Here is a 27,405-nt window from a genome sequence, read left to right as displayed (position 1 = left end):
CATACACATAATAGACAGGTCATGTGACTGACAGCTGCCGTATTTCCTATATGGTACATTTGTTGCTCTTGTAGTTTGCTTATTAATCAGATTTTTATTTTTGAAGGACAATACCAGACTTGTGTGTGTTTTAGGGCGAGTTTTATGTGTCAAGTTGTGTGTGTTGAGTTGCGTGTGGCGACATGCATGTAGCGACTTTTGTGAGATGAGTTTTGTGTGGCGACATGCGTGTAGCAACATTTTGTGTGTTGAGTTGCATGTGACAGGTTAGTGTAGCAAGTTGTGTGCAGCAAGATTTGTGCATGGCGAGTTTTGCGCGTGGCGAGTTTTATGTGTGGTGCATTTTGAGTATGTGCAAGTTTTGTGTGAGGCAACTTTTGCATGTGGTGCAACTTTTGTACATGTGGCAATTTTTCTGTGTGTGCAAGTTTTGCATGAGGTGAGTTTTCCATGAGGTGAGTTTTGCACGTGTGGCGAGTTTTGCGTGAGCCTAGTTTTGCATATGGCGAGTTTTGCATGTAGCGAGTTTTGAGTGGTGACTTTTGTGTTTCGACTTTTATGTGGCGAGGTTGGTGTGTGTGTGTGGTGAAATGTGTGCTGAGGGTGGTATATGTGTTCAAGCACGTGGTAGTGTGTGGCGCATTTTGTGTTTGTGTTCATATCCCCGTGTGTGGTGAGTATCCCATGTCGGGGCCCCACCTTAGCAACTGTACGGTATATACTCTTTGTCGCCATCGCTCTCATTCTTTAAGTCCTCATTGTTCACATCTGGCAGCTGTCAATTTTCCTCCAACACTTTTCCCTTCACTTTTTCCCCATTATGTAGATAGGAGCAAAATTGTTTGGTGAATTGGAACGCGCGGGGTTAAAATTTCACCTCACAACATAGCCTATGACGCTCTCGGGGTCCAGACGTGTGACTGTGCAAAATTTTGTGGCTGTAGCTGCGACGGTACAGATGCCAATCCCGGACATACACACATACATACATACACACATTCAGCTTTATATATTAGATATACCTGTATGTAATCTCCTGTATATAGTATATACCTGTGTGTCATCTCACCTATATATAGTATATATCTGTGTGTCATCTCCTGTATATAGTATATACCTGTATGTCATCTCCTCCTATACATAGCATATACCTGTGTCATCTCCTCCTGTATATACTATATACCTGTAGGTAATCTGCTCCTGTATATAGTATATACCTGTGTGTCATCTCCTCCTGTATATAGTATATACCTGTATGTCATCTCCTCCTGTATGTAGTATGTACCTGTATGTCATCTCCTCCTCTATATAGTATATACCTGTGTGTCATCTCTCCTGTATATAGTATATATCTGTGTGTCATCTCCTCCTGTATATAGTATATACCTGTGTGTCATCTCCCCTGTAAATAGTATATACCTGTGTGTCATCTCCTGTATATAGTATATAGCTGTATGCCATCTCCTCCTGTATTAGCCCTCGTTCACACGTTATTTGGTCAGTATTTTTACCTCAGTATTTGTAAGCTAAAATGGCAGCCTGATAAATCCCCAGCCAACAGTAAGCCCACCCCCTGGCAGTATATATTAGCTCACACATACACATAATAGACTGGTCATGTGACTGACAGCTGCCGGATTCCTATATGGTACATTTGTTGCTCTTGTAGTTTGTCTGCTTATTAATCAGATTTTTATTTTTGAAGGATACCAGACTTGTGTGTGTTTTAGGGCGAGTTTCGTGTGTCAAGTTGTGTGTGTTGAGTTGCGTGTGGCGACATGCATGTAGGGACTTTTGTGAGATGAGTTTTGTGTGGCGACATGCGTGTAGCAATTTTTTGTGTGTCGAGTTGCATGTGACAGGTTAGTGTAGCAAGTTGTGTGCAGCAAGTTTTGCGCATGGCGAGTTTTGCGCGTGGCGAGTTTTATGTGTGGTGCCTTTTGAGTATGTGCAAGTTTTGTGTGAGGCAACTTTTGCATGTGTTGCAACTTTTGTGCATGTGGCAATTTTTCTGCGTGTGGCAATTTTTCTGCGTGTGCAAGTTTTGCGTGTGGCGAGTTTTGCACGTGTGGCGAGTTTTGCATGTGGAGAGTTTTGCGCGTGGCGAGTTTTGAGCGGCGACTTTTGTGTTTCTACTTTTATGTGGCGAGGTTGGTGTATGTGTGGTGAAATGTGCACTGAGGGTGGTATATGTGTTCGAGCACGTGGTAGTGTGTGGCGCATTTTGTGTGTGTGTTCATATCCCCGTGGTGGTGTGATTATCCCATGTTGGGGCCCCACCTTAGCAACTGTACAGTATATACTCTTTGGTGCCATCGCTGTCATTCTTTAAGTCCCCCTTGTTCACATCTGGCAGCTGTTAATTTGCCTCCAACACTTTTCCTTTCATTTTTTCCCCATTATGTAGATAGGGGCAAAATTGTTTGGTGACTTGGAAAGCGCGGGGTTAAAATTTCACCTCACAATATAGCTTTGACGCTCTCAGGGTCCAGACGTGTGACTGTGCAAAATTTTGTGCCTGTAGCTGCGACGCCTCCAACACTTTTCCTTTCACTTTTTCCCCATTATGTAGATAGGGGCAAAATTGTTTGGTGAATTGGAAAGCGCGGGGTTAAAATTTCACCTCACAACATAGCCTATGACGCTCTCGGGGTCCAGACGTGTGACTGTGCAAAATTTTGTGGCTGTAGCTGCTACGGTTCAGATGCCAATCCCGGACATACATACATACATACATACATACACACACACACACACATTCAGCTTTATATATTAGATAATCTCTTTGGGCAGATTCTCAGGGAGATCATTGTTTGATAGAAGATTTCATATAAGAAAAAATGGCTTTCTTTGAAATAACACATCAGATCGCAGATATCAAGGAATCATTTTATTGAACAAATTCCCTTTAATAGCAGTAGTGGAGCTATAAAATGTATAGCCATTTTCAATTGTTGGCATCAAAGGAATGTCTGATTCTGGCAGTTAACCTCTTTAATATGGCATCATTTTACTTTTGATTGCCAGTGTTAGCCTATGGCCCCATTATCAGTATATGCTCACAGGGCTGCCACTAGGAATTTCAGGGCCCCATTCTGGTAAAATGTTCATGCCCCATTGAGACTCTGTACCCCATGGTTGGTCATTTCTTCTGCAATATGAACACCATGGGGGAATCAATGGAAATTCTAGAAAACCAACGCGGTATCTATGTGATATAGTTGAATCCTGATGGCGTAATAGAACCTGCGGTCAGGTGATCATTTATGAAGATGAGATATTGATTCGGCTACAGGACCTGCGGTCAGGTGACCGGAAGTCACGTCACGCATGTGTTCCAAGAGGGAACACAATGCGGTTCAATAGGCGGAAGTGGACCGGCGAGTTTGAATTTTATTTGCTGGTAAGAGATCGTTAGCTGCAAAGACGCTAAGTGCACCCCACGGATATAGAAAAGCCAAACAGTAACGTGGAAAAAGCTGTGTAAGTTTGGGTATAAGCCTGAATAAGTAATATTATAAAGGGGACTGACTAATGCCCAATGAGATATGACATCAGATGCCGCAGGGAGATAAGACCGCCCACAAACTGCATTTAAGGACAGCAGACACGAGGCAAAATGAGACCAAATATCCCTAGACAGGGGCACTGACACCATCAGTCAGATAGCCATTTTTGACTTGCCACTGCAAACATTTATATAGCCCTTTTTTCTCCCCTGATGAACCCCCTGAACAGGGGAAGAAACACGTTGGGAGACTATACAGGGAAGCTACACTCTCATGGGAGGCTATATTATTTCTATGGGCCACTAATACATAGGTTCATATTTGGGTACTGCCCTTGTAAGGGCAGGAGCTAAGCAGGGGCATGACAAGGAGGAATATAGGGATTATTTTTGTATTGTAACCCTCCTCCTTCCCCTCTTGTTGTTTTTCTTCCTTGATGGTGGACACAATATGGAAGAATTGAACGAGAATTAACATTTGGTGAGATTGAACCAATTTTATCAAAAGAGCACTGTTAAACATGAGCACTCATGTATTGTGGTAATTTATATATGTTGGTTTGTGAAATATATTGGCCATTGTTTTAAATACACCTAGTAAAGGTTAAGTTTTAAAATATATGTTTTTCCTGGCCTGCTATACACTTGTTTTTCCTGATTGGTCAGGTCTATTCTGGGATTAGATGAGAACTGATCCGTTTTGCTGGTAATCATAGTCAAATGTTGACATTGAGTATATTACACACCATGACAATTTGGCATACTACAGTGCTTAATTTCATAATTAATATTCCTAGCATAAATACAAGTGTAGCAATCCTTAAAAGCCTTGACTTGTCAGACAGCACAATACTTTCTTAACATAGCCAGGTATCATGTTATATAACAAATGATGGTTTGTTACATGTTTTTAGAATCAGAAGCAATACCAGTACAGGAGTACAGCACAAGAACCACCATCAGTTCTGAAATACAGTATCATGATCATCATCAGTACATGATTACAGAACCAGAACAACTATGAGTACATGAATACACCACCAAAAGCACCATCTGTACATAAAGAACCAGAAGCACCATTAATACATGAATACATCACTAAACGTACCAGCAGTACATTAATACAGCACCAGAACCATCATCAGTACATAAATATAGCACAGTCACCCATTAATTAGCATATCTACCACAGTTATAAAATTAGTTATCGGGCATATGAAATAATCAGTATGACGATAAGATCGTTTTTTTAGAATGGGTATAACGGCAGAAATAAATATATGATGGTGGTTTGGCGTGCTTGGGGATGGGGCCAGAATGAGGGACATATATACCAGGATGGAGGGGATATATATATATATATACAGTGGGGCAAAAAAGTATTTAGTCATTCAGCAATAGTGCAAGTTCCACCACTTAAAAAGATGAGAGGCGTCTGTAATTTACATCATAGGTAGACCTCAACTATGGGAGACAAACTGAGAAAAAAAAATCCAGAAAATCACATTGTCTGTTTTTTTATCATTTTATTTGCATATTATGGTGGAAAATAAGTATTTGGTCAGAAACAAACAATCAAGATTTCTGGCTCTCACAGACCTGTAACTTCTTCTTTAAGAGTCTCCTCTTTCCTCCACTCATTACCTGTAGTAATGGCACCTGTTTAAACTTGTTATCAGTATAAAAAGACACCTGTGCACAACCTCAAACAGTCTGACTCCAAACTCCACTATGGTGAAGACCAAAGAGCTGTCAAAGGACACCAGAAACAAAATTGTAGCCCTGCACCAGGCTGGGAAGACTGAATCTGCAATAGCCAACCAGCTTGGAGTGAAGAAATCAACAGTAGGAGCAATAATTAGAAAATGGAAGACATTCAAGACCACTGATAATCTCCCTCGATCTGGGGCTCCACGCAAAATCCCACCCCGTGGGGTCAGAATGATCACAAGAACGGTGAGTAAAAATCCCAGAACCACGCGGGGGGACCTAGTGAATGAACTTCAGAGAGCTGGGACCAATGTAACAAGGCCTACCATAAGTAACACACTACGCCACCATGGACTCAGATCCTGCAGTGCCAGACGTGTCCCACTGCTTAAGCCAGTACATGTCCGGGCCCGTCTGAAGTTTGCTAGAGAGCATTTGGATGATCCAGAGGAGTTTTGGGAGAATGTCCTATGGTCTGATGAAACCAAACTGGAACTGTTTGGTAGAAACACAACTTGTCGTGTTTGGAGGAAAAAGAATACTGAGTTGCATCCATCAAACACCATACCTACTGTAAAGCATGGTGGTGGAAACATCATGCTTTGGGGCTGTTTCTCTGCAAAGGGGCCAGGACGACTGATCCGGGTACATGAAAGAATAAATGGGGCCATGTATCGTGAGATTTTGAGTGCAAACCTCCTTCCATCAGCAAGGGCATTGAAGATGAAACGTGGCTGGGTCTTTCAACATGACAATGATCCAAAGCACACCGCCAGGGCAACGAAGGAGTGGCTTCGTAAGAAGCATTTCAAGGTCCTGGAGTGGCCTAGCCAGTCTCCAGATCTCAACCCTATAGAAAACCTTTGGAGGGAGTTGAAAGTCTGTGTTGCCAAGCGAAAAGCCAAAAACATCACTGCTCTAGAGGAGATCTGCATGGAGGAATGGGCCAACATACCAACAACAGTGTGTGGCAACCTTGTGAAGACTTACAGAAAACGTTTGACCTCTGTCATTGCCAACAAAGGATATATTACAAAGTATTGAGATGAAATTTTGTTTCTGACCAAATACTTATTTTCCACCATAATATGCAAATAAAATGATAAAAAAACAGACAATGTGATTTTCTGGATTTTTTTTCTCAGATTGTCTCCCATAGTTGAGGTCTACCTATGATGTAAATTACAGACGCCTCTCATCTTTTTAAGTGGTGGAACTTGCACTATTGCTGAATGACTAAATACTTTTTTGCCCCACTGTATATATATATATATATATATATATATATATATATATATATATACCAGGATGAGGGAATGGTTGGTGACCCAGATCGGCGGGCTGAATTTGTAGAATGGGCAAAACAAAAATTGGAACAGGACCTTCACTTTACACCGAACATTATGTTCAGTGATGAGGCAAACTTTTTAGGGTAGGCCATTTATATGGATACACATAAATAAAATGGGAATTTTAACAGTTTTCCTACGTAGGGTGTCTTGCATTGAAATCTGCTGCAATGACCCAGGTACTGTGTTCACCAAACATCAACACAATTTCTATCCGCCCCTCACGTGTTAACCTCTGCGACATGTCAATGGCTGTAAACAAAGAGAGACTTGTAAATAACTCTTAAAGTTATGTTAAAACCAAGCACACTGTTGTTTTTCTTGTGAAGTTCTCAATAAGTTTAATGGGTCACATGACCCTCTTCCCATTGAAAAAAATAAAGTTGGATCCAAAATGGCCGACTTCAAAATGGCCACCATGGTCACCACCCATCTTGAAAAGTTTTACCCTCCCATATACTAATATGCCACAAACAGGAAGTTGATATCACCAACCATTCCCATTTTATTTAGGTGTATCCATATAAATGGCCTCCCTGTATATACACTCCTCAAAAAAATAAAGTGAACACTAAAATCCCACATCCTAGATATCACTGAATGAAACATTCCAGTTGTAAATCTTTATTCATTGCATACTGGAATGTGTTGAGAACAATGAAACCTAAAAATTATCAACGTAAATCACAACTAATATCCCACGGAGGTCTGGAGTTGTAATGATGCTCAAAATCAAAGTGTGAAATGAAGTTACAGACTGATCCAACTTCATTGGAAATGCCTCAAGACAAGGAAATGATGCTCAGAAGTGTATGTGGCCTCCACGTGCCTGTATGACCTCCGTACAATGCCTGGGCATGCTCCTGATGAGGCGGCGGATGGTCTCCTGAGGGATCTCCTTCCAGACCTGGACTAAGGCATCCGCCAATTCCTGAACAGTCTGTGGTGCAACATGACGGTGGATGGTGCGAGACATGATGTCCGAGATGTGTTCAATCGGATTCAGGTCTGGGGAATGGGTGGGCCAGTCCATAGCTTCAATGTCTTCATCTTCCAGGAACTGCTAACACACTCCAGCCACATGAGGTCTGGCATTGTCCTGCATTAGGAGGAACCCAGGGCCAACCGCACCAGCATATGGTCTCACAAGAGGTCTGAGGATCTCATCTCGGCACCTAATGGCAGTCAGGCTACCTCTGGTGAGCATATGGAGGGCTGTGTGGCCCTCCAAAGAAATGCCATCCCACACCATTACTGACCCACTGCCAAACCGGTCATGATGAAGGATGTTGCAGGTAGCAGATCGCTCTCCACTGCATCTCCAGACTCTGTCACGTCTGTCACATGTGCTCAGTGTGAACCTGCTTTCATCTATGAAGAGCACAGGGCGCCAGTGGCGAATTTGCCAATCCTGGTGTTCTGTGGCAAATGCCAAGCATCATGCACGTTGTTGGGCTGTGAGGACAACCCCCATCTGTGGATGTCAGGTACTCAGGCCATCCTCATGGAGTCGGTTTCTAACCATTTGTGCAGACATGCACATTTGTGGCCTGCTGGAGGTCATTTTCCAGGGCTCTGGCAGTGCTCCTCCTGTTCCTCCTTGCACAAAGGCTGAGGTAGCGGTCCTGCTGCTGGGTTGATGCCCTCCTACGGCCCCTCCACATCTCCTGGTGTACTGGCCTGTCTCCTGGTAGCGCCTCCAGCCTCTGGACACTACACTGACAGACACAGCAAGCCTCCTTGCCTCAGCTCGCATTGATGTGCCATCCTGTATGAGCTGCACTACCTGAGCCACTTGTGTGGGTTGTAGAGTCCATCTCATGCTACCACGAGTGTGAAAGCACAATCAACATTCAAAAGTGACCAAAACATCAGCCAGAAAGCATTAGTATTGAGATGTGGTATGTGGTGACCACCTGCAGAACCACTCCTTTGTTGAGTGTGTCTTCATAATTGCCAATAATTTCCATCTATTGTCTATTTCATTTGCACAACAGCATGTGAAACTGATTGTCAAACAGTGTTGCTTCCTAGTTTGATTTCACAGAAGTTTGATTTACTTGGAGTTATATTCTGTTGTTTAAGTTTTCCCTTTATTTTTTTGATATGAAGGTCAGTGTAGGCAGTCTCCAGACCTTAATTCCATAGAAAACTTATGGAGGAAGTTGAAGCTACGAGTTGCCAAGCGACAGTCTCAAAATCTTAATGATTTAGAGATGATCTGTAAAGAGGAGTAGACCAAAATTCCTCCTGACATGTGCGCAAACCTCATCATCAACTAAAAAAATTGACTGCTGTGCTTGCCAACAAGGGTTTTGCCACCAAGTATTAAGTCTTGTTTTCCAGAGAGATCAAATACTTATTTCTCTCTGCAAAATGCAAATAAATTTATATAATTTATACAATGTGATTTTCTGGATTTTATTTTTAATATTCTATCTCTCAATGTTAAAAATTGACCTACCCTTAAAATTATAGACTGTTCATGTAGGTGGGCAAACTTACAAAATCAGCAAGGGATCAAATAATTATTTCCATCACTCTACTATGCCACCTATATCTACAAATAAACAATAGATCCATCTCCCCAATGGTGTCACCAGACATCTCTGCTTATGGTACTATCTATACATCATCATCACAGAAATCCATCAATTTTTTATGTTTCCTGACTACAGCTCACTCAAGAGCAAGGAATGCTGGAAAATTTATCCCAAAAAGTTTTCAGAAATGCCGGTCAGACAGAACGCTGACTTTTTTCCATTTAGTACTAAGTGAGGAATGATTACTTTTCCGAATACTTTAAAAGCTTCTGTTTGGCTGTTGATATTGCTGTGACTTATGTTGCTGTTTATGATGTGTTTTCACCCCGCTGAGCTGTGCTTTTGCTTTCTGATAGGCTTGGAAAAAAGATGAGTAATGTCTAAGGTAATATAGTGCATGATTCATCTGTGAGTCACATCCAGTGCTGACGGAGAATTCATACCGTCTGAATAGGTGAACATGTCCCTGGCTGTTGCCTGTAAATTCACCTCTTAACTGCTCATCTGTAAGAAAATTGCTTTCTCTCTGTGTCTCTGAAAGAATGGTTTTCTGCAAAAGATGCTTGACATTGCATATGATTAAAGGGAACCTATCTGCAAAAACATGTACAGTACTTACCTACAGTCATAGTGGTAGACCGTAGGCAGCAGGCACATACTGTTTTATGACGTGCAGGTGTTTGGACATATGGCTACAGGGAGAAAATGAAGTTATATTGTAATAGCAACATGTCACCACTTCTGTATTTATCACCTACACCTGGTTTTGGCTTACAAATACTGATATCAAATACTGACCAAACACTGTAATGGGTAGGAGAAGCCTTGCAGATTTTTTTGTGTTTTTTCTGAATACATGAAAAATCACTGAAGAAACTCTGAAGGTAAAAACTGACACTGACCTAACACTGGGGAAACTTGGATGAAAAACTCAGATGAACAATGGATGATAAAAGTCACAAATGTCTCAATGAGGCCTTAGGCTGCTTTCACACATCAGTTTTTTGCCGTCAGTCACAATCCGGCGAATTCTGAAAAAAACGGATCCGGAAAAAGTTGCCACCAGATCCGTTTTTTTCTCATAGACTTGTATTAGTGACGGATTGCGACAGATGGCCTCCGTTTTTGCCGGACCTGTCGAAAATTGGTTTTCTGGCGGCCGGAAAAAACGGACATAGTAATGTTTTTGTGTCCGTTTTAAAAACGGACAGCGACGGATCCATCACCGTCCGTTGTTTGCTAAAGTGGAATCCTATGGCGCCGGATCCGTCAAATGATGGAATCTGGTGACGGATTCCGGTTTTTTTTAACTGAGCATGCTCCAATTTTTTTAGGATCCAATTAGCTGGATCAGCTAGTCGGATCCGTCGAAAACACTGATTCGTCATATCAGTTTTTCACAATCTGCGACGGATCCGTTTTTTTCAACATTCGACGGATTGTCCCTGATGGCAAAAAACTGATGTGTGAAAGCAGCCTTAATCATGGACAGAATATGGACTGCACTCTGATGCCATCTGTTTTCATGTCCCAGTAGATTTGTATGTGTAATTATCTGTGCATCAGATCAAAAATGAACATGTCTGCATAAAAAGATGGACATGTAACAGACCCATAGACTGTAGTGGGTTCATAAAGAACATGGATAAAACACGTACGTGAGTCTCAATTTTAATGTTTTCTATCCAGACGAGTGGGCTACATAGGGCCGATAGCAGATAAGGCTATAATCAGGGGCGGACATACCGCCGGTTCAACCGGTGCAGCCGCACCGGGGCCCAGAGCGGGGAGGGGGCCCGACCCGACGGACATGCACGGCACGTCGGCAATCGACAATTGTTGTGACTCGTGAGTCGTGACTGTGCTGCTGCACTGCAGCCTGCCTGCCGCTGCGACGCGTGGATCATCATTCCTGAATTTCCTGCTGTAATGAGCGCCGGGCCGGCGAGTGACATGACCGCTGGAGCAGCCTCAGAAGCTGCCGTGCCCGGCGCCCGCCACTGCCCGGAGACTGCGGAGACCATGATCTGTCCACAGTCCGGGTCTGGGAGAAGGAGCCAGGAGCAGGAGGTGAGTATATTTACCTGTCCATGATCCACGCGCCGCTCCATCTTCCCGCCCCGTCTCTGCGCTCTGACTGTTCAGGTCAGAGGGCACGCGGTGACGCGGATGACGTATAGTGTGCGCGCCGCCCTCTGCCTGATCAGTCAGTGCGGAGAGACGGGACGGTGAGGACCAGCGGGCGGGCAGAGACGAGAGTCGAGCCGAGGTGAGTATGCATTTATATGTGGCGGCACAGGCGTTATATATGGACGGAGCAGCATCACTCAGCATCTATCTATGGGGCCCTGGGGGCCGGGCCCGGGGCCATAATGAATTGGAGCGGCACAGGCGTTATATATGGACGGAGCAGCATCACTCAGCATCTATCTATGGGGCCCTGGGGGCCGGGCCCGGGGCCATAATGAATTGGAGCGGCACAGGCGTTATATATGGACGGAGCATCAGACACTCAGCATCTATCTATGTGGGCCATAATGAATTGGAGCATTTATTATATCTGGCGGCACAGCTTTATAGGGAGGGAGTCCATATAAAGCTGTGCCGCCACATATAATGCTCCATTACTCATTATGGCCCCATAGATGCTCCATATTATGGATGGAGCATCTATGTGGTAATAATGAATTGTATGGAGCATTATATGTGGCGGCACAGCATTATATGGAGCATCTGGGCCATAATGAATTGTATGGACTATGGAGCATTATATGTGGCGGCACAGCGTTATGTGGAGCATCTATGGGGCCATAATGAATTGTATGGAGCATTATATGTGGCGGCACAGGCACAGCGTTATATGGAGCATCTATGGGGCCATAATGAATTGTATGGAGCATTATATGTGGCGGCACAGGCACAGCGTTATATGGAGCATCTATGGGGCCATAATGAATTGTATGGAGCATTATATGTGGCGGCACAGGCACAGCGTTATATGGAGCATCTATGGGGCCATAATGAATTGTATGGAGCATTATATGTGGCGGCACAGCGTTATATGGAGCATCTATGGGGCCATAATGAATTGTATGGAGCATTATATGTGGCGGCACAGGCACAGCGTTATATGGAGCATCTATGGGGCCATAATGAATTGTATGGAGCATTATATGTGGCGGCACAGCATTATATGGAGCATCTGGGCCATAATGAATTGTATGGACTATGGAGCATTATATGTGGCGGCACAGCGTTATATGGAGCATCTATGGGGCCATAATGAATTGTATGGAGCATTATATGTGGCGGCACAGCTTTATAGATGACTGCTTTGTGTTATATTCAGTTGTGTAATATTGAACGTGAATTTATTATTTAGATTTGATAGTTGTGTTCTAAACAGATAATAAATATTACAACCTATATGTTTACATAACTTTGTTGCAGTATGGGGGGGGGGGGCCCAGGAAAATTTCTTGCACAGGGGCCCTCTGCAGTCTGTGTCCGCCCCTGGCTATAATAATATTGCCCATGACGGCATCATCTATCATTTGAAGTAAAAGTGGAGTGGTACTTTAATGCATGAATGCGATAACTTATTAACAGTTAAACAATCAATGTTTTAAATGAAGTATATGATGTACAGCCATGAACACCTTGAAGGTAACAAACAATATAAACATCACAATGAGGCTTTCATCATAACAAGCTGATTTGCAAACAACAAGCAATAGAGAGAAACATGTTGACACGTTGTTACTTCTGTCTGATATCTTGGCAGATTTGCCCTTGATTGTTGTTACAAATAGGTATTACTTCTGGTGAAGGCCGTCTCTGATCATGAGGTCAGAACTACAGATGCAGACGTAGACCTTAGGGCTCATTTCCACTTGCGAGAGAAAAAATGGTCCGTAATCTGGACCGAAAAAAAGGGATGAAAAGTATGCGATTGTCATGTGAGTTCAATGCGATTTTACATCTGTATGACATCCGTATGCAATACGTTTTTTTTCTCTGCAACTATTTTTATACAGTCATTTACAGGACCATTTACAGTGTTCTATGCCACAGAATGGTAAGGTATCCGTAAAAAACGGACGTCATACGCATGGTCCGTATTCCATGCGTTTTTTTTTTTTCTCACACCCATTGACTTGCATTGGCGAGTCTCGTCCGAGAATCGCAGCAATACGCAGCATGCTGCGATTTTTTTCTCAGTCCAATTTCGACTGAGAAAAAAAATCGCAAATGAAAAGACACCTATTGAATAACATTGGTCCGAGTGCAATCCGATTTTTTATCGGATTGCACTCGTCCGTTTTCCTCGCAAGTGGAAATGAGCCCTTAGTAGAACCTCTCCAATTGCTCCAGAGAATGTGCACTGAGATACAATTGTAAAACACAGTAAGGCCGGTTTCACACGTCAGTGGCTCCGGTACGTGTGGTGACAGTTTTCTCACGTACCGGAGACACTGACTCACGTAGACACATTAAAATCAATGTGTCTCTGCACATGTCAGCGTGTTTTCACGGACCGTGTATCCGTTTGAAAAACACGGAGACATGTCAGTGTTCGTGGGAGCGCACGGATCACACGGACCCATTAAAGTCAATGGGTCCGTGTAAAACACGTACCGCACACGGATGCTGTCCATGTGCCGTCCGTGTGCCGTGCAGGAGACAGCGCTACAGTAAGCGCTGTCCCCCCAGCGTGGTGCTGAAGCCGCCATTCATTTCTTCTCTCCAGCAGCGTTCGCTGGAGAGAAGGAATGAAAAATCATTGTTTTTTTATTTTTTTTGTGTTTTAAATAAAGATCCTTGTCACCACCCCCCTCCCACCCCCTTTGCGCCCGCCCGCTGGAAATAAAATACTCACCCGGCTCCCTTGATGCTTCCTCTCAGCGTCGCAGCTCTTCCTGTATGAGCGGTCACGTGGTGCCGCTCATTACAGTGATGAATATGTGGCTCCACCTCCCATAGGAGGACGCTGCTGGGAAGAAGGAATGAATTCCGGCTTCAGCACCAGAAGCAGGGGACAGCGCTTATCTCTAGCGCTGTCTCCTGCACGGTCCGTGTGGTAACCAGTCGGCACACGGGCGGCACACGGCTGCCGCACGTGTGCCACACTGATGTGCCACGTGAGCTCACGGACACACGGATAACTCTGGTACCGATTTTTCCGGTACCGGAATTATCTGGACGTGTGAGACTGGCCTAAGGGAACCCTTTGGAATTACCTAAATTTGATGACTAAAGAAGATTTTTTTTTATTACTAATAAAATGTGGTCGTCATCTGTTAGTTAGGGCTCATTCAGTTGTCAGTTTTTTTTCGTGTATGAGAAAAAATGGGCCGGGCTTCGTCGGGTCTTCGTCAGTTTTTTTTCACTGATGAGAAAAAAATAATTCTTTAACTTCTCCAATCTAACAATCAGTGAAAAACTAACAGAACTGTCTGATTTATTCACAGACCTATAGACTTGTATTGCCAATTTTGATGTGACACTTGGATCGATATCGGACATGTCTCTAAGATTTTGCATGGAGCAATAGACTGTCATAGGTAGTTGTGCTATCCATGGAAAAATGGATACCACTCATACGTGAAAAACTGATGTGTGAATACAGTGGGGAAAAAAGTATTTAGTCAGCCACCAATTGTGCAAGTTCTCCCACACAGCAACATGTGAATGGGATACAATGCCAATGTGATTATTGTATCACCAGTGGCACAACTAGAGTCTGAAGGGTCCCAGTGCAAGATGTGGACAGGGCCCACCCCCATCCTGGTTTATAACAAAATATTGAGAAGAACTTTTGTTAATGACCGAGTACGTATTTTCCACCATAATTTGCAAAATAAATCTTGCCAAATCAGACAAGGTGATTTTCTGGATTTGTTTTCTCATTTTGACTCTCATAGTTGTGATCTACCTATGATGTCAATTACAGGCCTCTCTCATCTATTTAAGTGGGAGACCTTGCACAATTGGTGGCTGACTAAATACTTTTTACATCTACTTAATAAACACAAATACCTTTTAGTAAGTATATTGAGAAACCATGAAATTAATATCACATGTTGAGTATTTGGTGCGTATTTTTCAGATGAATTTCGGTACTGCAATCTACAGTGTTTCTGCATTTAATATCGTTGCATATTTTTGACACTTATCCCTGCTTTTTTTCTTCATTTTTGTTTGTTGCAGAAATGCACCACAAAGCAAAAAAAAATAAAGCTAGTACAGCAATATATCATGCATATTTAAGGTCTCCCCTGAAATCAATTAGATAAACTATGCATCAAAAGTGTATTTCCGCAACCTAAAATGATATATAGATAAAAAAAATGCAACAAATGCAAATATCTACATGGATCTCACAATCAAACAAAAATGCACCATCAGGATAAACGCAAGTTAAGTATTCAACTTGCGACTGCTATAAAATGCTGTGGATTTTATGTGCATAAAATCTGTGTGTAAAATTCACATCAATGTGTAATGTGTGAATCTAGCCTAAAAATGTAGGGAAAATAACAGTAATAATAATGCAATGTCGCAGCGACCAAAAAAGTAATTCTGGTGTTTTGACTTTTTTCTCACTACACGGTTAAGCGATCAGGTTAATCCTTTTTTTTTATTGATAGATTTGGCGATTATGAACTCGGCGATACCAAATATGTGTATGTTTTATTTTATTTTTATTGTTTTATTTTGAATGGAATGAAAGGGGGGGTGATTTGAACTTTTTTTTTAATTAATTTTATTATTAAAAACTTTTTTTTTTTACTTTTTGCATGCTTCAATAGTCTCCATAGGAGACTAGAATCTGCCACAATCCGATCACCTCTGCTACATAGAGGCGTTGTTCAGATCGCCTCTATATACCAGAATTGGTCACTTGCTATGAGCGCCGACCACTGGGTGGCGCTCACAGAGAGTCGGCACTGACAACCATAAAGGTCTCCAGGAGACCTCAGGTTGTCATGCCAACACACTGGTGACCCACGATCACGTGACGGGGTCACCGGTGTGAGTATTTCTGGCGCGATTGCCGGAAGCACAATTTAAATGCCGCTGTCAGAGTTTGACAGCAGCATTTCACCCGGGGCTATTGCGGGCACATGTCAGCTGTTCAAAACAGTTGAAATGTCCCCGAAAAGATATGGGCTCACCGCTGGAGTCCACATCAAAGGGAGGGACTCCAACATTGGCGTAAATGTACGCCCGATGTCAGTAAGGGGTTAATATCAGTTCACAGCTGTATGCTTAGCCTTTGCTGGTTATTATAGAGGAGACACCCCCAAAAATTGACGTGCTCCCTCTATATTTACTAGCCAGCAAAGGCTATGCAGCTTTGGGCTGATATTAATTGATTAATAGGTATCAAAGCATCCACAGTTACCAGTATAATAAAAACATATCATTACTTATCCTGGCCAGTAAAGCAAAAAGAAAAATGCTGAGCCAGCTGTAAGTGCCAGGGGTGTGGTTACAGCCACCGTGCTTTATGCACTAAGTGCTGACTGAAACCATGCTGGCCACACATATATGATTGAAAAAGTGAGGCTGCTGGGAGCAATAAAGTTAATTTCCTCCCGGCATTTGGGGTCTCAGTCTTGCGGCTGATCGGTGTCAAAACTCCATTAACTTGCAGATTAACTTCATATCTGTAGGTTAATGCTTTATATTACATGACAGGTGTCACGAACAGTGTAGGAAAGACTAAGTGCAACATGAAGAGATGAAGGGAAGGGAGCCGAATACTAGGAAAGAGGGGAGTGGAGACCTCTAGGCAGATCTAAAGTCACCCTGTCTGCCCTAAACATCCCTATATAGGTTCTGCACCTATCGTCAAGCAGGAACCTAATCTCCGTCTTACCCTGGCGATAAGCCCTGCTTAGGGAAGGATGGGATGAGCACTAGTCAATCCCCAGTGCTGCTAAAGACAGCTGGGATAGACAAATAAGGGGAACACTTATCTTGAGAAGAGATGAAACATAGACGTCCTCCAGCAACACCAAAGAGGAAGATAGCTGACTGCTATAGCTCCAAGCCTCAACAGGGGGAAATGGAAATATCAGCAATAACTCCCAGCAGTAGGCTGGGAGTCTATAAACACCCAGGTCCAGGTGTGTCAATTAGAGCTGGAGAAAGGTTGCCTCTGGGTCAAAGAGTCAGAAGGGTTATGAAGGCATCTGCAAGGCCAAAAGCAGAAACCTTCTGCAGCTAGATTCATTGCAACTGTCTGCAGCTTCTGACACACCTGTGACAGTACCCCCCTTCTACGAGTGGCCTCCGGACACTCAGGACCAGGTTTCTCTGGATAAAAGGTGTGAAGTGAACGAACCAGCCTGGGGGCATCCACCTCTGATGCCAATACCCACATCCTTTCTTCTGGACCGTAACCCTTCCAGTGCACCAAGTATTGCAGGGGATGAAGTTGGAGGCAAGAATCGACAATCCTCGAAATCTGAAACTCGAGATTAAAATCAACCATTATTGGGGGCAGCTGTAGGGGTGAGGGCTCAAGACCTTCCACATACTTCTTGATCAAATACCTATGGAAGATATTGTGGATCTTGAGAGCCTGAGGTAGCTCAAGACAAAACACTGCTGGATTAATGACGGCGGTTATTTTATAGGGACCAACAAATCTAGGTCCCAACTTCCAGGAAGGAACATTCAACCTGATGTTCTTTGTAGACAACCACGCAAGTCATTCACATTCAGATCCAGACCTGGCAGGCATTTTCTGTCAGCCCTAAGTAGGATGCCCAATCCTCCTGATTTTTGGAGAAAACACCAGCGGTAGGTCTCCAAATTCTGGTTAATGCTCTTGGCGTGTCCATTTGACTGGCGATGGAAGGCAGAGGAAAAGAATAGCTGCACCCCCAGTCGAGAACAAAACGCCCTTCAGAACTTGGAAACAAACTGGGTCCCCCGATATGACACCACATCAGAGGGAAACCTATGAAGCATCACAATCTCATTTATAAACACCTGAGCAAGAGTGTTGGCATTTTTAAGTGCTGATAATGCAACAAAATTAACCATTTTACGGAACCTATTTGCAACCACTAAAACCACAGTCTTGCCTGCAGATACCGGTAGGTCAGTAATAAAATCCATGGATAAGTGTGTCCATGGTCTACTAGGAATTGGTAATGGAAGATGGGTACCAGATGGAAGGGTAAGTGACACTTTAGAATGTGCGCAGATACTACAAGCAGCTACTTGTTCACCACATCCTTATGGAACCCCGACCACCAAAAACGATGAGAAAGGAGGTCCGCGGTTGCCAGACCACCTGGATGACCAGCAAGCACAGTGATGTGATGTTCCCCAATTACTTTGCCGCACAGATTTGGTGGCACAAATGACCTTTCCAGAGGGCAGGAGGCCGGGGCGTCCCTCTGAGTCTCCAACACCTCACCCTCCAGCTTGATACAATGCCAAAATGACTACCCCCTTCTGCAAAAACAGTACAGGTTCCTCATTGTCACCACCACTAGAGAAGCTCCGAGACAAAGCATCAGTTTTTACATTTTTGACCGATGGACGGAAAGTGACCACAAAATTGAACCTAGTAAAAAACAGGGACCATCTAGCTTGCATAGGGTGGAGATGTTTAGACGATTAAAGATATGGTCAGTGGTAACTGTAATAGGATGCACTGCCCCCTCCAACCAATGTTGCCATTCTTCAAATGCCAATTTAGTTGCCAAAAGTTCCCTATTACCCACGTAATAATTTCTCTCAGCTGAAGAAAATTTTTTAGAAAAGAAGGCGCATGGACGCCATTTACCAGGTGATATACCCTGAGATAAGCCCCAACTCCCACCTCTGACGCATCAACCTCCACAACAAATGACTGGGAAACAGCAGGTTGACTAAGTATAGGAGTCATGGCAAAACAGGTCTTAAGGGAGGAAAAAGAGCCTGCAGGGCATCGTCCGACCATTTGGAAAAGTCCAACCCCTTCCTTGTCATGGTAGTAAGAGGTATCACAATTACTGAATAATTCTGGATGAATTTCCGGTAATAATTAGTAAAGCCCAAAAAATGTTGTAGGGCCTTCAAGTTCTCGGGACGGTCCCAATCAAGGACAGCACGGATCTTCTCCGGACTCAACCGAAAACCTGAAGATGACAACAGGTACCCCAAAAATTGCATCTCCTGGATGGCGAAAACACATTTTTTTAAAGGTCGCCACTGGGTCAAAGAATCAATAGAGTTAAGAAGGCATCTGCAAGGCCAAACGAAGAGACCTTCTGCAGCTAGATGCAGTGCCACTGTCTGCAGCTTCTGACATACCCGTGACAACAGGTTCCCTTTAGATTAAAAAAATTGGTATATATCCCAAATAAAAATTAAAACTTTGTAGCTCTCAGAACATGATACAAAAAATTAAGATTTTTTTTAAAACTGTGATTAACTTGTACAAAAGTACTAAAACTAAAATAAAATGAATTGGGCATTATTGTAATGGTATCAATTTGAACTATTAAACAATAACATTATTTTATTTGATCTGCCTTGCCCTCCATAGGTTGCAGATTTCCAGTGCCAGAGGAAGCAAAACAGCCCCAGAGTATCATGAGCCACCACCATACATCGGTTTAGGCAGTGTGTTTTTTTTAGCTCATATGCTTCCTTTTTCCTCACATACCAGTAATCCATAGGTCCAAAAAGTTCCAATTTATTTTCATTGCTCTATAGAACAGAACTCCTGTGACCTTCAACTTTTACTATTCTTTTTACTCTGAAAACTGGAAGCTCAGTGCCCGCTGCCACCATGATCATGTGCCTACTCAGGATTTTTTTGGCAGCATGTGATAGCTTCTATTTTCTGTCACATCTAGGTGATGTATCCAGTGCTCATCTATCTTTGAACTTGCGAATTATACTTATAAGTGCATCTCAATGAACATTCAATGCCTTTGCTACCTTTTTGTATGCTTTACCTTGTTTGTGCAAAGCAGTGATCGCTGAACTTTTTGGACCACTTTCTTGGGAAACCAAGAATATTAGTGATCAGGAAGTCAAGATTCTTCAGGAACACTGCCAGAAACTGCTGTCTGGGTATATATCCCGTTTGACGCAGGTCATATCAGCCATTAGGTGCTCTACTAAATCCAATCAACATTTGTTATGAAGGGGATAAATAATTCTGGCACTGCCGATTTTTCCATTTTTTGTTTTTTCCTACTCTTCTTCAAGAGCCATAACTTTTTTCAGCCATATAGTCATATGAGGGCTTGTTTTTTGCCAGATGAGTTGAACTTTTGAATTACACCATTCATTCTCCTGCATAGTGTACTAGAAGACGGGAAAAAAAATTCCAACTGCGGTGAAATTGCAAAACAAGTGCAATTCCACAATTGCTTGTGGCATTTTTTATTTACCATGTGGTAAAACTGCCAATTTGATTCCCTAGGTCAGTACAAGTACGCAGATACCAAACATATACAGTTTTTTTTATTTAAGTGGTGAAAAAAAAGAATCGTCAACATTTTTTCCCACTTTTGTCTTCATTTTCCGAGACCCGTAACTTTCTAATTTTTCGGGATCTGGTACTGTGTTAGGGCTTATTTTATGTGTCCTGAGCTAAATTTTTACTAATACCATTTTGAGATAGATAAAATATTTTGATCGCCTTTTATTGTATTTTATTGCAAAATTGCAGCAACAAAAATAGTAATTCTGTTGTTTTAATTGTTTTTCTCGGTGTGTCATTTACCGATCAGATAAATTTATTTCATATTTTGGTAAATAGGACATTTCTGAACACGGCGATACCAAATATGTGTATTTTTTGTATTGTTTTATTTTTAATAGGGCAAAAGGGGAGTGATTTGAACTTGTTCTTGAAGCTGCGGGATCAATGATGCGCTTCCTGTCTTCATGTGTTAAATGCTGCTGCCAGTGATTGACATTGGCATTTAACTGGCTAACAGAGATTCGAGGCACATGATGGCTGATTAAATCAGCCATCAAGTGCAGTGAAAGGTGCGGGCTCAGTGTGTGAGCCCACATCAAAGGCAGCGACACGGCAGATGACGTAAATACACTTCAAATTGGTTGTGAAGAGATTAAAAGAGGTGTTTTGTGTTGCATTTGGAGAAACCACTTATTATGTTTGTTGTGTTGTGGTAGTTACATTATTCTTGTTTGATTGTTTTTGTAAACAGCAAAAAGTTTGCTAATTTTGCTAGTTAACCTAATTTGCATTAGAGAGCTATATATTGTTTATTGCAAATATCATTATTATTTAGTTGTAATAAAGATATAAAGGATTAAAGAATCTCCAGGAAATCACTGAACCTGTTAATAAGCCATAGCATTTTATAAATGTAGCGCCCCCACTGCCGCAGGGCCGAAGGGTACCCGGTACCGGGCCTCTGAGTCTCTGCTCTGGGGTTGTCACGGTGGCTAGACCCGGTCCGTGACCCTGCTGAGGGGCGCACAATGATAGGTGGTGGTATGGTGCTGATGTTATGGTGCGGTGTAGTGCCGGTCGCGGTCAATAACGAGGACACCAGGTTGCAGTCTCTTTACCTCTTTACTGAAGGCTTCTGAGTCCTCAGTCCGGAATACGGTTAACCGGGCTGCGCAAGCCTGGCCGGTCCGATGGCACCTCCAGAGTTCCCTTTGCAGGTGGAAATCTGTGCCTACCTTCCTGCGCTTGTGTGTTGTGGTCCTCCCCTGCTGTGCTTACGGGATAGTCCCAACTGTTGTGTCTGTTTCTCGCGTTCCCTCACAACTCGATTCTGATGTTCTCCCTCTACGTCCCCCTGATCTTACGGTTAGGACGCACCCGTTTGACGGGGAGGCTCGGAGCTCTTCCGGGACTCCAGCGTCGCCCCACTCCTGTTGTTACCCCCCTGTGTATTCCTGGGTCTGGGTGAGACAGCCCGCCTGTAACTGACTGTCCTGCCGTAGGTTTGAAGTTTGGCTTGGAGCTCTATACTTCCTCGGCGTTCCGGCCACCGGTTATGCGCCTCAATAGGATGTTGCCTCGTCTTACAGCACGACTCCTACTGGTATTCTCCTTGTTGCGTTGATCTCGTTTCTCACTCAGCACAATAAACCTCGCTTCTTGTCCTTTCTTGGGGTACTGCTGCTATATTGTGCAGGCGCGGTCCCGAAACGTTCTCTCTGGTTGCTAGGCCTCTGTCAGGATCCCACCCCTGACAGGGACCCCTCTGAATCTTCCCCTACAACACCCTCTGCCACAAGGTGTTGCCTGGCTCCAACCCAGTCAGCTTTCTCTCTAACTTCCAGCCTAACCCCCAGTTTTACCAGATTGTGAGGAGTGGCCTAATAAATAGAACCCTTAGCTCCCCCTGGAGGCCAGACTGTGAAATGTATTGGTGTCTGTGATACCTGGTCAGATGAACTCCTTCAGTGCCATCAGACGTACCATAGCCCCCCTTAGCGGCGGAGCAACAGTACTGCAACGACCAGGACTCTGGGGCGCTGCATAAACTTTACCAAAGACCCATTAGGTCATGAAAAGGATTTTCTGCCTCTTTCTCAGTATGGTCTAAGTTTAAAAAAAATCGGGGGGATTTGGCACAGCTACAAAGAAGTGGTAGGGGAGTATAGTGTTTTTTTTATTGTTGGACCATGCTGGGACCATTGGAATCCTTCAAATAAATGGGTAGAAGTTTTTTGCAGTGTAATATCCTTTACTATAAAAACTATTGTGTTTTTGCCAAAGCGATTGATTTTGTAAAGGTAATTTTCTGCTCCCTTGTTAGACAAGAGCAAATACATTCAATACTTGTTTGCTGATTTATCCTGACATGTATTAGTAAGTAGAATACATTTCCCTCTGATGCATTAGTAATTACCGTAAGTAGTTTTCTGTTGAATGCATGAATTTTAAAGACATTGAAGATTTCAACACCCCGAGGTTTATAGAAGAGCATTTGGATTAGGTATTCAGTGTCTCAATTAGAGTTTTCCTTCCAAACATCAAAGTCAGTAGCCCGGATTGATCCCAGTCTGTCTCTTGTCTGAAACAAAGAGCGTGGTCGACCTATTTTTTACCCCTTCAGAAACCATTGTTATGAAAGTTTTATTAGACTTATACTTTATCTGAAAAAAGTGTCCCCATATTTCAGACTTCATACAGGTGCTTCTCACAAGATTAGAATATCATCAAATTGTTAATTTATTTCAGTTCTTCAATACAAAAAGTGAAACTCATATATAATATAGAATCATTACACTGTGTTCCAAATTATTATGCACAAAGAGTTTAGGAGTGATAAGGTTAGAATTTTTTTGTTTGTAATTTAAACTCATTGATGGTGATGTGTGTCAGGGCTCTTTATATCACTGAAAGCAATTGCAGATACCTGTGCAAATTAGTTTGGCAGGTGTGTCCAAATAAAGGCAAGACTACTTAAGAAGGCTGTTCCACATTATTAAGCAGCCTACATTTTTTGCCAAAATGGGAAAGAAAAAGGATGTGTCGGCTGCTGAGAAGCAACAAATTGTGGAGTATTTAGGTCAAGGCATGACTACAATCAACATTGCCAAGACACTTCATCGTGATCATCGCACAATCAAGAAGTATGTAGCTGATTCCCAGCACACACGTGTGCGTGCTGATAAGGAAAAATTGAGCACTCTTTCCAACAGGCAATTGCGTAAGGTTAAAAGAGCAGCTGCAAAAATGCCTTGTCATAGCAGCAGACAAGTTTTTGAAGCTGCTGGTGCCTCCAACGTCCCCAGAACAACAAGATGCAGGGTCCTTCAGAGGTTTGCAGCTGTGCGTAAGCCATCCTGTCGACCACCTCTATCCACTGCACACAAGCAGAAACGGCTCCAGTGGGCCAAACGATACATGAAGACTGACTTTCAAACTGTTTTGTTCACCGATGAGTGCCGTGCAATGCTCGATGGTCCAGATGGATGGAGTGGAGGATGGCTGGTTGATGGACACCCCATGAAAACACGGCTAAGGGGCCAACAAGTAGGTGGAGTAATGTTTTGGGCTGGAATCATGGGAAGAGAGATTGTCAGCCCCTTTATGATCCCTGAAGGGGTAAAGATGAACTCCATAATCTATGTGGAGTTTCTAAAACAACACTTCCTGCCATGGTTTAAGAGGAAGAACCGTGCTTTCCGCAGCAAGATCATTTTCATGCATGATAATGCACCGTGTCATGCTGCAAAAAACACATCTGCATCTCTGGCTGCTATGGGCATAAAAGAGGACAAACTTATGGTGTGGCCACCATCTTCCCCTGGCCTCAACCCCATAGAGAACCTCTGGAGCATCATCAAAAGGAGTGTCTATGATGGCGGGAGGCAGTTCACATCTAAGCAACAGCTCTGGGAGGGTATTCTGTCCACATGCAAAACAATTGAAGCAGACACCATCCCAAAACTGACAAATTCAATGGACGAGAGAGTTCAGAAGCTTCTTTCGAACAAGGGGTCCTATGTGCAAGTGTAACATCACCTAGAATAAAGTTTTCACTTGAAAACTGTTTGATTTCATTTTGTAATAAGCTGACAATGCTTATAACTTCACAATTGACCATTTGTTTGTTCAAAATAAAATAAAAAAGGTTGAAAACTCTGCTGTGCATAATAATTTGGAACATGCATTTTGAGTGTTTATTTTTTTTAAAAAGATACTGTCTTCATAGGCAGTTTGTTCCAAAACATTGCAATTATATTAGAATAGTAGATGACTGGAAAATAACAATGACTGCAATTCAGGTAGGTAATTTAGAGAAAATATGAGGAAATATTATTTGCATAATAATTTAGAACACAGTGTACATACAGAGTGATCTATTTCAAGTGCTTATTTCTGTTAATATTGATGATTATGGTTGACAGCCAGCGAAAAACTCCAAGTCATTATCTCAGTAAATAAGAATAATTAACAAGAAAACATCTGCAAAGGCTTCCTAAGTGTTTAAAAAGGTCTCTTAGTCGGTTTCAGTAGGCTCCCTAATCATGGCAGTCATTGACACCCTCCATAAGGAGGGTGAGCCACAAAAGGTCATTGCTAAAGAAGCTGGCTGTATCCAAGCATATTAATGGAAAATTGAGAGAAATGAAAAAGTGTGGTAGAAAAAGGTGCACAAGCAACCGGGATAACTGCAGCCTTGAAAGGATTCTTAAGAAAAGGCCATTTAAAAATTTTGGGGAGATTCACAAAGAGTGGACTGTTGCTGTAGTCATTGCTTCAAGAGCTACCATACACAGATGTATCCAGGACATGGGCTACAAGTATCACATTGTGTCAAGCCACTTATGACCAGTAGACAATACCAGAAGCATCTTACCTGGGCCAAGGAGAAAAAGAGCTGGTCTGTTGCTCAGTGGTCCAAGGTGTTGATTTTAGATGAAAGTAAATTTTACATTTAATTTGGAAATCAAGGTCCCAGAATCTGGAGGAGGAGTGGAGATCCCACAATCCAAGCTGCTTGAGGTTTAGTGTGAAGTTTCCACAATCAGTGATGGTTTGGGGAGCCATGTCATCTGCTGGTGTAGGTCCACTGTGTTTTATCAAGGTCAAAGTCAACTCAGCCGTCTACAAGGAAATTTTAGAGCACTTCATGCTTCCCTCCGCTGACAAGCTCTTTGGAGATGGAAATTTCATTCCCTAGCAAGACTTGGCACCTGTCCACACTGCCAAATGTACCAATACCTGGATTAAAACTGGATAGAGAATCTATGGGACATTGTCAAGAGGCCGATGAGAGACACCAGATCCAACAGCCGAAGGCTGCTGTCAAATCAACCTGGGCTTCCATAACACCTCAGTAGTGCCACAGGCTGATCGCCTCCATGCCACGCCACATTGATGCAGTAATTGATGCCAAAGGAGCCCCAACCAAGTATTGAGTGCATTTACTGAACATACGTTTGAGTAGGCCAACATTTCAGATTTTAAAATCTTTTTTCAAGCTGGTGTTATAAACTATTCTAATTTACTGTGATAATGATTTTTGGGTTTTCATTTGCTATAAGCCATAATCATCAACATTAACAGAAGTAAACATTTGAAATAGAGCACTCTGTTTGTAATGACTCTATATAAAATATGAGTTTCACTTTTTGTAGTGGAGAACTGAAATAAATTAACTTTTTGATGATATTCTAATTGTGTGAGAAGCACCTGTATATAACCACTAGGAAATCACAATTTAAACACAGTTCTGCACAATTGTCAATTGAAAGTTAATATACTAAATGAGTCACTAGTTCTCCAAATTATGGGATGTGGATGTCAGTATCTGTAGGAACATGGATAAGTGACCTTTATTTCATTTAATATAACTAGAGAAAGAGTTTCAGTGAAACAGGATGGCTTTCACAAGCTGTGAAAGTATTTTTGTTAACCTATGCTAATTCTACAGTACTAATGTCATGATGCAGTTCTTTCCCTGGACTGGTTACGGTGGGGTTAACCTTTCCTGCCTCTCTTTGGTTCCTGGGTGGCTATTTATTGGTGCCATTTCTGGTAGCATTTGTCAGTGATAGTTCCAGTCTCTGGCTTGAGCAGCTGACCCGTTTACCCTAGTAATCCTTCTGCCTCTAACTGCCCGTATTTGTGCCTGACCCATTCCCTATCCCTGACTTAGTGTGTGTTTGGTGGTTTCCTACAGTGTATGACTCAGCTTGAATTCTGAACCCTGCCTCCTGCTTTCCGTCTCTGTGACTACATTTGTTTTTTTTTCTGGGACAGTAAACAGACCTTTAGAGTTACATTGATACATAAACACATCAGCTTCAAAATTGGGTCTGCAGTCCATGAGACTCAGAAGGTGTCCCATTCATTCATCAGATTATAGGGATCAGACTCGGTCATTAAAGTTTATGAGGATTTGTGAGACACAGGTGAAACTTGGAAGACATATTGCGTACTTTAGTGTTTGATGCTAGTTTAATCCATTTTTAACTGATACATTGTTAAGCGTCAATGGTTAAAAAAAGTGCAGACAGTCTACCTGCTTCAATGGATAAAAAAAGGGATGAGAAAAAACTAGTGCAATTAGGAGTCAACTTGGATGACAACTTCGAAAAAGATAGGTCTGTTTCTCTTGCATGGTAACAAGGGATGTGTGAATCCAGCGTTACAACAAAATAGAGTTCCAATCTTATTTCAATTCTGAAAATATATTTCCTGCTGTTTCTGCCCTTTCTTCCACTGTGGGAAGCCAGCAGGTATACAGTAGCTGTCAAGAAGCCATTCCCGAAAAAAGTTTAAAAAACCAACTGCAATTCAATGCCATCTCTGAGGTGTAGAAAAAAG

At 42.6% G+C, this 27,405-nt stretch overlaps 1 protein-coding gene across 1 annotated transcript in view; it reads left to right on the top strand.

Moving 5' to 3' along the window:
• CLDN11 (claudin 11) overlaps positions 1-27,405 on the top strand; it is a 64,215-nt gene that overhangs the window by 31,636 nt on the left and 5,174 nt on the right. The gene's annotated exons all lie outside the window — the stretch shown is intronic.

The sequence above is a fragment of the Ranitomeya variabilis genome, chromosome 2, assembly GCF_051348905.1.
Source record: "Ranitomeya variabilis isolate aRanVar5 chromosome 2, aRanVar5.hap1, whole genome shotgun sequence".
Lineage (NCBI taxonomy): Eukaryota > Metazoa > Chordata > Amphibia > Anura > Dendrobatidae > Ranitomeya > Ranitomeya variabilis.
This window is presented reverse-complemented; position numbering and strand designations above follow the sequence as displayed.